Genomic DNA, 11568 nt, shown 5'->3' with positions numbered 1-11568 from the left:
CCAGAGGATCACGGTTCGATTCCCAGTCAGGGCACATGCCTGGGTTGCAGGCAGGTTCCCTGCAGGCCAGTTCCCTGCAGGGGATGCACTAGAGGCAACCATACATTGATGTTTCTCTCCCTCTCTCCTTCCCCTCTAAAGATAAATAAATAAAATCTAAAAAAAAAAATTTAAAAAAACTGCTAAATTATAAAAAAAAAATTCTCTTTTTGAGCTATACACTGAAAAACTTATGATTGAAAATTATGTATATAAGCACTTTCACAGGTCCTCCCCCAGGCAGTGGGGCCAGGATTTGGTAGCTGGTACTGAAAGAAAAACCCCTGGGTGCATCCTTGCCCTGCGACTGTGCCAGGGGCAGCCGTCACTCAAAGATACAGAGGGAAAAAAAGGGGAAAAAATTATTGTTTGATTTAAAACAATCCAGTGTCAATGGAGAGTAATTGGTGGGAGGGGGTATGCATGAACCCAAAGTGAGCTCAAGTTGGTGATTATGGTAGCTAGGTGATCAGCCCATGCCAGGCTTAATTGTACTGGTCTCTCTGCTTCAGTGTGTCTTTAAAATATTCCCTTATCAAAAGTTGAGGGTGGGCTCTGGCAATAGACTGCTTGGGTTTACATCCTGGCTCTGCCCCTTTTTAACCTTATGTCTTGAACAAGTTACTGTTCCTTAGTTTCCTTATCTATAAAGTGGGAATATTAGTTGTATCTACACCATTGGCTATAAAAATTAAATTAATTAATATAAAAGGAAGGCAAGTAGTAGTGTAAAGGAACAGAAACTCAAGACTATGGGGACTTAGGTGATTTAAATCCCTGAGTCCAGTTCCCCAAGATCCATATCAATAACTTTAGGTCTCCTAAAGCACTCCAGCATCCTCCTAATCAGCTCCCCTTTTTTGCTTAAGCAGATTCAAATTGTGAATGTCACTTGCAACTAATTCTGTTCCAACTAATAGATAGCATGTGCTTTCAATGTTGTATGAGATTTGAAGTTTATTGTGTGTGCAATTGGTTTTCTAGAGTTACTGCTTAACCTCCCAGTTTGGTTAAGGTGCTTAGCTTAGAATTTGGAAACCTTCCTTATTTTCATTGTTTGATTTATTATTAATCTTAAAATGATTAAGAAGGTTAACTTGACCACTGTATTCATTTAAAGTCAAAGATTTAAGGTGGCTTTATATATTATTTGTGTCCTTCATACTCCATGATTATTCTCAGCTTTCCCTTAATTATTAATTTTCTCAACCAAGGTGTGTGGCAGGAAGGGGAGATAGCCAGATGGCCAATCACTGAACAGGGTTGAACCCTAACCAATCAGTTACAAGGGTTTATCTTCTATTTGGTTCACCACTGAACAGATATGTGACCATGAGTAAATTATCTTGTCCTCTCTGAAAAGCTCGTGGGCTTCATAGAGCTATTGTTCATTTCCTCATTTATGAATTCTCATGTAATGAGTTTTTATTGCTTATTTACTGCTTCCTTACCAGGCTCCGAGCTAGGCCCTAGACATGCCACGATGGGCATGGTCTCTGTGGTTATGGGGCCTAGCAGGGAAAGACAGAGACAGCGAGTAAACTGAAAATAAACGAAGCAATTACAAACTGTGACAAGTGTTATGAAGAACACAAGAGAGCAAGAAAAGTAACTTTCCAAAAAAATGCATACGATAATATTTTAGCCAAAAATTAAGAAGGAACTAGCTTAGGCAGTGGGTAGGGGATGAGTTTTTTAAAGTAGAACGGCATGTACAGAAACCATGAGAGGGGAAAGACTTTATAATGGCGGAGGAATTAAAAGAAGCCTGTTGCCACAAGTGAAGTGAATGAGAGGACAATGGCACGAGGCTAAGCTGGAGTGGGCAGGATCCAGATCTCTAGGGCCTTATAGGCCATAATGAAATTTGGGAGTATCAGTCTAAGGCTTATGTGGTGGTAGAGGGTTTTAGTAAAAACCAGGAAGTGACATAATCTGATTTAAATGGTTCTACTAGTGGTGTGGATAATGGAGTTAAATAAAAGCCAAAGTCACACTGTTGTCCGTGAATTCTTTTTCTTTTCTTCCCCACTACCACTCCCAGCCCTCCCAGAGCTGTCAGCCGGCTCTCCATTCATGAGTCTGTTTCTCTTTTGCTTGTTTGTTCAGTTCATTAGATTCCACAGATGAGTGAAATCATATTTTCTCTCTGACTGGTTTATTTCGCTTAGCGTGCTGTTCTCCAGGTCCATGTATGCTGCTGCAAAGGGTAAAATTTTCTTTTTTATGACCAAGTAGTATTCTCTGTATAAATGTACAGTAGCTATTTTATCCACTCATCTACTGATAGACACAGGCTGCTTCCAAATCTTGGGTATTATGTCCTTTTGAATTAGTGTTTTAGGTTTCTCTGGATAAGTTCTCAGAAGTGGAATCTCTGGAAGTGGCCTCAAAAAGTTAAAAATGGAACTGCCTATGATCCATATATGCTTCTATACAAACATGTCTACCCACCAAAACAAAACAAAAATGCTTCTTTTGCTCTGATTTAACCTTAACATTCTTTGAGGAGATTCTGAATTTCAGGCAGATCCAATCACTCCCAAATAATGACAAACTCTAGCCTATCTGCCTACTTCAAGTCCTAGCCTTTGTGCAAAGTAATCGGATTAACATTTTCATTGTTGAGATTTTCTCTAACCTAGGTTCGATGGATTATCAGCAATTAGAAAAACTCACCCCTACAGCCCTCCTTAGCTTTTTCTCCTTACCCTCTCCACCTACTTCCCAAATTCCCTTTGTTTCCCACAAGAAGATACTATAACTCATTTTTTTAAATGCAGGCAATGGTCTTGTACCTTCCTTAATCAATTACAGAGTTGCAAAGTATTTTCTTGGTTGAGAAGCTTTTCATGTTTGCCTAACATTTTTAAGTCTAGGTGTCTCTTTAAATTTTTTAATATGGAAAGCGTTAGTGATTCGAAACTGCTCTCTCCCTATTGCCTCTTCAGAGCACTTCTAGTCCAAGGCTGACCAAAGCGAGAGCTCTGAGAATTCCCGATGCTGTCGCCTCCATAGCCCCCTGAGTGCTTCATGCCCACAGCTGTGTCTAGGATCTCCCAGCATCTGTGTTTTCCAGTGTAATCTTATTCACTGCTGATTAGCTGAATCTGCTTCCCCTTTCTCTCCCCTCCCCACCAAAAAAAGAAAAGGAAAGTGACCTAAGTCTTCTAACAGGTCTAAAAGCATGTCATTCAGGAACAGGAAGAGAGTTTCCATGCCAGGATCAGAACTTACCATCAAAGCACACACTGTCTTCCAAAGACACACTCATAAAAAAAAAACTTATTTTGACAGGCTTGGTTTTAATTCTCATTACAACTCTGAATATTATGGCCTCTTGAATTATATCTCCTTTTTATTTTTTCCCCCTTTTCTTGACCACTTGGTCAAGTGTCTGTTCTCTGAGTGTTTTCCTAAACACTGATATTTACAGGCTATATAATTTCATCATCTCATCAGTAATGAAAAATTGAAAAGCAATTATGGAACATGCTGATATATGCAAGATAAAGTCATTATTATACATATATGTTCCTATAAAGTATATATATATTCCTCAAATGTGACAAGTTTTCCATTGATTCCTGACTCCCTTCCTCCATCCCTTCTGACCCATCTCACATTTACTCGGCTATTAGTAGAGGAACCATTTCTTACAGGAGGTGATATATCTATATTCTGACAAAGATGGTTTCTTGGGGATGGTTTTTAGTCCTGAACTAAATTGCTGACTCTCCGTACCCTTTCCCTTACCAGTGGTGCCAGAACCTTCGCTGCCAGCATGGAGCTTTGGGGAACTGTGGGAACTGGAGAGGAGGCCAGTACAGCAGAAGTGGCCGGAAGTGGAGTCTCAGGCCCTGATTTCTTCCAGGCTGAACTGGAGATCCTAAGCAAGATGCTTAGCTTCTCTAAGCGTTGGTGTCCCTTTTTATTAAAGAGGAATAGAACCTTATAGATTTAAATCAGAGTATTTCATGAAGTGGTATGCTAATGTTCATTGTTGCTGTAATTGAAAAGTGAAGGCAGACATTGTCAATAAACAAAAATAGGAGTTTAAAGAATCATACTTTGGAGGCCGTGGCCCAAAAATACCTTGTCCTAACCCGAGTTTACCCCCTTTCTATTGCTGCATTATATTTTTCCTCTAAAAAACATAAACGTTTGAAATAATATATACTCTGGGTCTTTTATAAAATGTGCTTTGCAAATATTCAAAATTCACCAGACATTCACATACAGGTGTTCAATTAGAATGTTTTAGTGGGAATGTAAGCTAACTACACTAAAGGCATGAGAGTTTTATTAGGAAAGAAAGAAGCAATTGTTAGGAAATATGACATTTTTAAGGAGCTGGAACAGGCTGAAATGGACAGAAGCAGTGAGAACCGGGGACAGTATGGGGTCCTGGGAGAGCACCCACAGCACAGAAAGAGGAAAAAGGTGGCGATAAGACAGACTGCAGTTTTCTAGAATTTTCCTCTTTATGTAGCAAATGGGAGGGGGGGCCTTTCTTTATTCCATTCTCTTCAGTAGTGTTTGTAGGTTCCTGAATTAAGCTTTTGTGTATGTGCCTGGGAACTCAACCATCACAGTGTTTCTGGAAGAAAAGTGTATTTCAGCTTCTAAAGAGCCAATTCTCAAATGCATTTTTGAAATGCATCTTTTTGGAAGTAAAATAACCAGGCAGCCTGTATAAGTTATCTTTTCTAAAAGAGTTTGTAGTTAGAAACATGTCAACTGGTTTCAAATGGGAGCTGAATCTTTTGGAAAGAGATGTGCTGTCCATACATAATTGAGTTGTTTAGATAAAAAAAAGTTTAAACAGATTTTAAGATTTTTGACATAGAGCCACAGAATATACTTTACCACATTCAGACACCCTGGAAATCTTCCTTTTCTATAACCCTGAAATCAGCTACTCACTTTAGGGTATAATGGAGCTTTCTTAAGTATAATCTAAGACTAATCTTATGTATAAGAAGCATATCTATGAAAATATTCTGTAAAGCTTTAAAATCCTATAACCAGGTCCATGGCTTATTAATCACCTATGGAATATTCAGAATCATTGATGGTTACAATTTAAAAACTAAAGTGGCAGGTTGGGATGAACACATTTTCAAAGTTCAACAAGTACTTGACAAAGTTCAACAAGGACTTTTTTTCAATAAGGATAGATAAAATTTAGAATTTCTGCTACAGTAATTTTATTCAGATAAATGAATAACAAATTATTACTAAATTTTTCCATCCCTTTGGTCCAGAAGTTTGTTTGTTTTTTCATAAGCAAAAATTTGGGCAAAAACATGAGCATTATACATGGTAAAAAATGGTAAACATAACAAAAATATTCTGTTTTTAAAACAAACTGACAGGCAACGAAAAGTGCATACTTTACAATAATGTGGAATGGAAGAGGTCATGGGGCAATTGGAATGAACCACTACCAACCACACCAGAGGTCCGTCTTCATCCAAAGAAGGTGACGTTGTGTATATTGTGAGATTGGAAGGGAGTCCTCTATTATGAGCTCCTTCCAGAAAACCAAATGATAAACTCCAACAGGTACTGCTCCCAATTAGATCTACTGAAAGCAGCACTTGACAAAAAGCATCCAGAATTAGTCAACAGAAAACCCATAATCTTCCATCAGGATAACACAAGACTGCATGTTTTTTTGATGACCAGGCAGAAACTCTTATAGTTTGGCTGGGAAGTTCCGATTCATCTGTTGTGTTCACCAGACACTGCACCTACAGTTTTCCATATATTTAAATCTTTCCAAAATTCTCTTAATGAAAAAAATTTCAATTCCCTGGAAGACTGCAAAAGGCATCTGGAACAGTTCATTGTTCAAAAAGATAAAAAGTTTTGGGAAGATGGAATTATGAAGTTGCCTGAAAGATGGGAGAAGGTAGTAGATATTCACAACAGTGAATATGTTGTTCAGTAAAGTTATTGGTGAAAATGAAAAAGGTCTTTTAGTTTTATTTTAAAACCAAATGAACTCAAATACATTCTAGCTTATGACTGCAACTCCAGAAAAGTTTGTGTTCTAGACAAGAACTAACTTATTTTTCTTCTAAGGGTAATCAGTCATGAATAAGGTGTCTATAATTTATGGTCCAGACCAGAACATTTGTCTCTGAAAAAATACCTTACCTGATGATTTATTAGAAATAAAGCTTAGGACAAGACTGTCTTGGGAGATAATGACTATGGTATCCGATTCGTAGCTGTGTTTTTGGCTGCCCAAATTTCCCTCTCAACACACCATGATCTGCAGGAGAGAGAGCCTGGTTTAGTGCAAAGAACACTTTGCACTAAAGTCACAGCTGACTTATGCTCCCACCTAGAGAACAGACACCATCCACCAGCTCTTTAAACCCGAAGACTGGGAAATATGGGCCTCCTTCCAACCAATTATCAAGTGATTAATTTCACTTCCAAATTCCATCCACTTCTACTCACTCCACAGTCGCTGTCTCAGTTCAGGTCATCATTATCTATCACTGGCATTATTGCAACAGCTCCCTATGGGGTTTCTGTGTTACCTACTGACCCCTCCAAAGTATCTTCACACTGATGCCTAATCTCTCTCAACTAATCATTCTCCTTCAAATTGTTAGTGGGTACCCATTGTTCTCAGACCAATCTTTGGCTTTTCCTGTAAGGCCATGAATAGTTGGATACACATCTTTAGCCTCCTGTCTTCATCAGCCTTAGCCCAGTCTACTTACTCACTACACTTCAGCAGGTTGGATTACCTTCAGTTCCTGAAGGCACCTCCCATTTCACTATATTTTGTGTAAACCTTTCCTCCTCCTTGCTCTGCATTCTAGCCCAGTCTTGTGCCTGAAGTCCCAGTCTTAATTATTTAGACCTCAGTTAAGAAAGGACTTCCTCCAGGAAATCTACCTCTTTCCATGCTCCAAATTCTTCCTGTGTGCTACTGCAGTAATCTCTGCCTCCCTCCTCAGAGCGCTTCACAGTTCACAACCTATGGGTCACTTCTTTGTGTGAAATCCCACTGGAGTGTGAGCTCAGTGAGGGACTGTAGTTCAAAGGGTCTTGGCCTTGACCTTCCAGAAACCTGTTTTGCTTAATAATGCAAGAAAATCTGATTGCTTTCATGAATTCCAGGCTGACTTTGTGGAAATTCCTCATCCCCAAGTGTCCAGTCCCAATTTTTATATTCTTCTGCATTTCAGAATAAATAGCTAATCACACCACTCTGTCTCACTCATCCCCCACCCTCACCCCCTGCACTAAGGCTTCTCCTTCAGGGGAAGTAATTCCCAGGTCCCTTACCAGTGCCCTAGGGCAAACAGCATATGGGAAGGAACATTGGCTTATTGCCATAAAAAACACAAACTCAGCAGATTTTTCTTTCCTCCTAAATTTAACCCAATGAAGAAAAATGCTTACATCACCAAAGCTTCAGAGACCCCAAGGAAATCACTGACAGCTGATTTCTCAGTCTCTTGTCAGAGGACCACAGAGGGCAAAGGCCTCCACTCACAGAACTGGTGCTTCACCAATGGGCGAAGGTGCTCAAAAATCATAAAATACTCATTGATATTCATGAAGATATGTGTAAAATGACTATATTCTTACTTCAAATTTGAGATTGTCCTTCAAACACAGAAGGGTATACAAACACGGCCTCCCCCTTGTTTGGGAGAACACCTCAGGGTGCAAAAATTCTGCTGATGTGAGAACAAACAATGAAAACAAACTTAGAGCCAACAGTATGGTGACCTCGTGGAGTTCACCTGTGCAGACAGTGGCACTGTCTCTGGCTTCATTGAGCCTGCTTCCTTGGGCTCTATCTCAGGTCAGACCCTGCTGGAAATTTCATGGGCAAGACAATAACCAACAGGATAAAATGTTGCCTTGTGAACCCAGTGTTTCCAAAGTTAAAGAGAAAAAAATTGCCCTTTGGATCCCAATTTCAATAGTCCTCTTTTTCTCTGTGGATACCTTTGAGGTTGGTTCAGAAGGGTGACATGAAGGTCCAAGCTTCTATCAATACACAGTAAACTAGCTATGTCAAAATAAACTTCTTATTTGGGGAAACTCTTCAGTGTGCAGTATCCATTCTCTGTTCTGAAAGATAAATATTTTAATAAATACTGCTTGAGTATCTGAGAAACACCAGTGCTTATTTGCAGGCAGCACCAGTTAGCCCTGTCTTTTTAAGTAATTTAGATAGACAGTAGCCTGCCCGTCTCCAAGTCCTTCCTACTGTGATTAGAAGGAAATCCCATACTTCCAATACCTCATACCAAGTGATCTGGGTTTGCCTGCTTCTCTAACTTCACCTCACTCCTTGCCCAGTATGCTGTATTCACACAGGCCTTACTTCAGTTCTTCAAACACCGGACCGGAGCTTCTTTTTCGGCTGGGCCCTTGCATACGCTGATCCCTCTATCTGGCATGCTACTCCCTCATCTCATTTCATGCTGGCTGCTTCTTATACCTTAGATCTTAGTCTAAAAGTCATTTTCATGGAAAATCCTTGTTTGAATATGTTTCCTTCTCTGCTATTGTTTTCTAATGTTCCCTGTTTTTCCTTCCCTGGGGCTCACCCTGTTTGTTATTATTTGCTGTGTCTTCCTAGTAGACTGTAAACATCTTGAGGGCAGGGGAGCCACATCTAACTTGTTCGCTGCATTCCCAGTGCCTGTATAGGGCCTGGCACATTTGAGGCTCTCAATATATATTTGTTGAATAAATATATGAGCATGTGGATTGAAAAAACATAATGACATTGTTTCTGTACATTAAGTATTACTCTAAAAGGATTTAATTTTATTAATCTCAAACGTCAATGTACACTTAAAAGTATTAATATAGCATCATTATTGGATTATACATACATAAATATTTAGGCTTCATTAGAAGATTAAAGATCATTTCAAATAGTTTTGAGGAACCCCATTTCTCTGAGTACTGGTGGAGCTTGGAAGAGATGTAGAAGGTTTAGAAGGTTGTGCAAAATCTTGCTTATGCTATAACATACCCTAGAAGTTGCCTTTTCATTCTTTCATTCATTTTTAAGAGATCCTTGGTAAATAAATTTTCTTTCTTCCTGAGATTTTTTTAAAAGCATAAACAGTGTAAATCTTCTCTCTTCAAAAATTCCAGTAAATTCAGTTCGTTGTTTCTAATTAATTTAAGTTTTCTTGCACCTAACAGTCACTGAACTCTAACCTTTGCTTTTCTGTAATTTAACTTTCTTATGCAAAGCTTATTTACTGATTTAACTTTTATTTTACTCCTACCAGACACAATGAAGAGAAAGATGAGCTCCTTAGTAGTCCATGGCCCTGTGGGAGACAGGTATAAACAGTCATAATCCAGTAGACCAGTGACAGTTATGCCCCAGAACTATTTGACCCAACTTAAGGGCATCAGAGATGGTTTCCTACAGGAAGTAACACCTGATATAGAAGGCTGTGTAGAAATTAGGTGGGAAAGTGGAAGGTCAGGGTGAAGCGGGCACCAAGACATCGAAACAAGAAGTATTTCACTGTGTTCCAGAAATTACAAGCTGTTCAGTGTTCGTAGAGCTTAAATTTGGGAAGATTGCAGACTGTTGGAGCCTGAGCTGCAGGGCTGGAGGCAGGAAATGGAGCTTGCACCTTATTAGAGCCCTTGGACTTTATACTGAAGCCCTGGGGAACCACCAAATGGTTTTGTGGGAATTGTTAATAGTTAATCTCAAGAACATGTGAATTGAAGAATTTTATGGAAATTACTTTCCATTTTTACACTACTAGCAGTTGGAAGAGACATATCATAAACAAAAACTTCAAAGGGCTTACAATCTGGCACCCTTTTAATTGTGTTTATTCCAAACACTTTCCACATCAAAATGGATGTTTAAAGTGAATAAATTTGATATTGTGGAGTGGTTCATCTTTAGTCCTGATGTTTATTAAATAGAAAGATTCAAAAATCATCCAATTATTCTTGGAAAATGTGCATGAATGTGTGGTATTTGGAACTCTATTTTAGAACCCAAATGTCATAGACATCTGGACACAAAAATTATGCAAGCGAGACCTTTAGAAATGTGTTACTAATTATTGACTCTTCCCTGCAACAGCACAACTGAGCCTTTGTTACAGGCACTGTGTACAGCACTGCTGTGGACTGTGGCTTTTTTCACTTGTGATGGTTTGTTTTCATAAGATGTTCTTCATAACTCGCATCGCAAAGTACTTCAGAGTTAATAATAAAGTCAGTAAGCCTCAAAAATAAATGCATTATGTTAGCATTGATAAATGAACAAAACAATAGCTTAGAAAAAATGTACAAGGAAGGAAGAAGAGGTATATGAACAGGGAGGCTGAAGAATTAGGGAAAATTGGGGGCTCCTAGCCACCATAGAGGATTAGATCTTATTCTCAGGGATGGTGTCCAAGGACAAGGCAAAATCCCTGTTGAGCTTAAATTCTAATGTGATGGGAAGACAAGCAGAGAGCCAACTATAAATAAAATAATTATAGTCTGGAGCAAGTACTATGAAGGAAATAAAACAGGATCACATTCCAGAGAGGGACTGGATAGTCTGGCTGCAGTGTCACAGAGGTGAGCAGAGAATGGCTGCGACCCAAAGAAAGAGGAGAGTCCAGATTTGTGAAGTCCAGGATTCCTGATGAAAGTCATAGTGCCAAGGACCCTGATAGGGGACACACTAGACTTCCTTGTGAAACATGGAGATACAGAAATGAAATAAATAGAAAGAGAAATGGAAATAATAGCATATAAAAATGAGTGGAAGGAGGACAAAAAAAGAGTTTAACTAAGTTGTGTAGTTTCCATAGGGGCCATGGAGAAGAGTTTGAATTTTATTTTCAGTGCAGTGGTCATGGCTTGGAGGAATTTAGGTTGGAAGATGACATGACCTAATTTACTTTAAAATGTCACTTTAAGCATTGTGTAAAGACTTGATTTTAGGTGTCAGAGTTAAAAACAAACAAACAAACAAACAAACAAACAAACAAACAAAAATCAATGTTAGAAGCTATTATAAAATGCCAGATAAGAGAGAATGGTGACTTGTCCCACCAAGGAGAGGGACAGGCCTAAAGTGTGTGAGTAGTGATGTACTGGTCTAAATCCTTGCATTTAAATGTTTTCAGTAGAATGTGATTCATTAGAAGCAGACTCAGATTAAGTCACTAATTTTGTGATCTTGATTTAAATTCAATGACAAATGAAGGAGGTCAACTAGGATAAGGGTTATGTCGTATAAATGTCATCTGCTCTGAAAATTTTTGTACTGAATTTTGGGCCATCCATATTTGGGGATTTTCACTCAGGATTGCAAATAAGTTAAAGAGAAATAGTAGTGTATTTGGGGGGAAAATTAAGTATCTTTAAGATAGCTTGATGACTAGCAAGGATTTCTAATAGATATTGCCGTCTAATTCTATAAAATAAAATACATGAATTTATTCAACAGTCTATTTTGTGAAGCATTATATTAGATAATTGTCAGAGGCTGGTCACCTG

The 11568-nt window shown here is 38.7% G+C and overlaps 1 non-coding gene across 1 annotated transcript; it reads left to right on the top strand.

Moving 5' to 3' along the window:
* The first annotated feature begins 252 nt into the window (after positions 1-252).
* On the top strand, positions 253-382 carry LOC119063057 (small nucleolar RNA SNORA30/SNORA37 family). Its single transcript, XR_005085092.2, has one exon. It is a non-coding gene; the product is annotated as a small nucleolar RNA SNORA30/SNORA37 family (small nucleolar RNA).
* Positions 383-11568: the final 11186 nt, after the last annotated feature.

Source organism: Artibeus jamaicensis, unplaced genomic scaffold, assembly GCF_021234435.1.
Source record: "Artibeus jamaicensis isolate MK-2021 breed Jamaican fruit bat unplaced genomic scaffold, CSHL_Jam_final scaffold_916, whole genome shotgun sequence".
Taxonomy (NCBI): Eukaryota; Metazoa; Chordata; class Mammalia; order Chiroptera; family Phyllostomidae; genus Artibeus; species Artibeus jamaicensis.
Note: the sequence above shows the minus strand (reverse complement) of the source record. Positions and strands in the feature narration are given on the sequence as shown.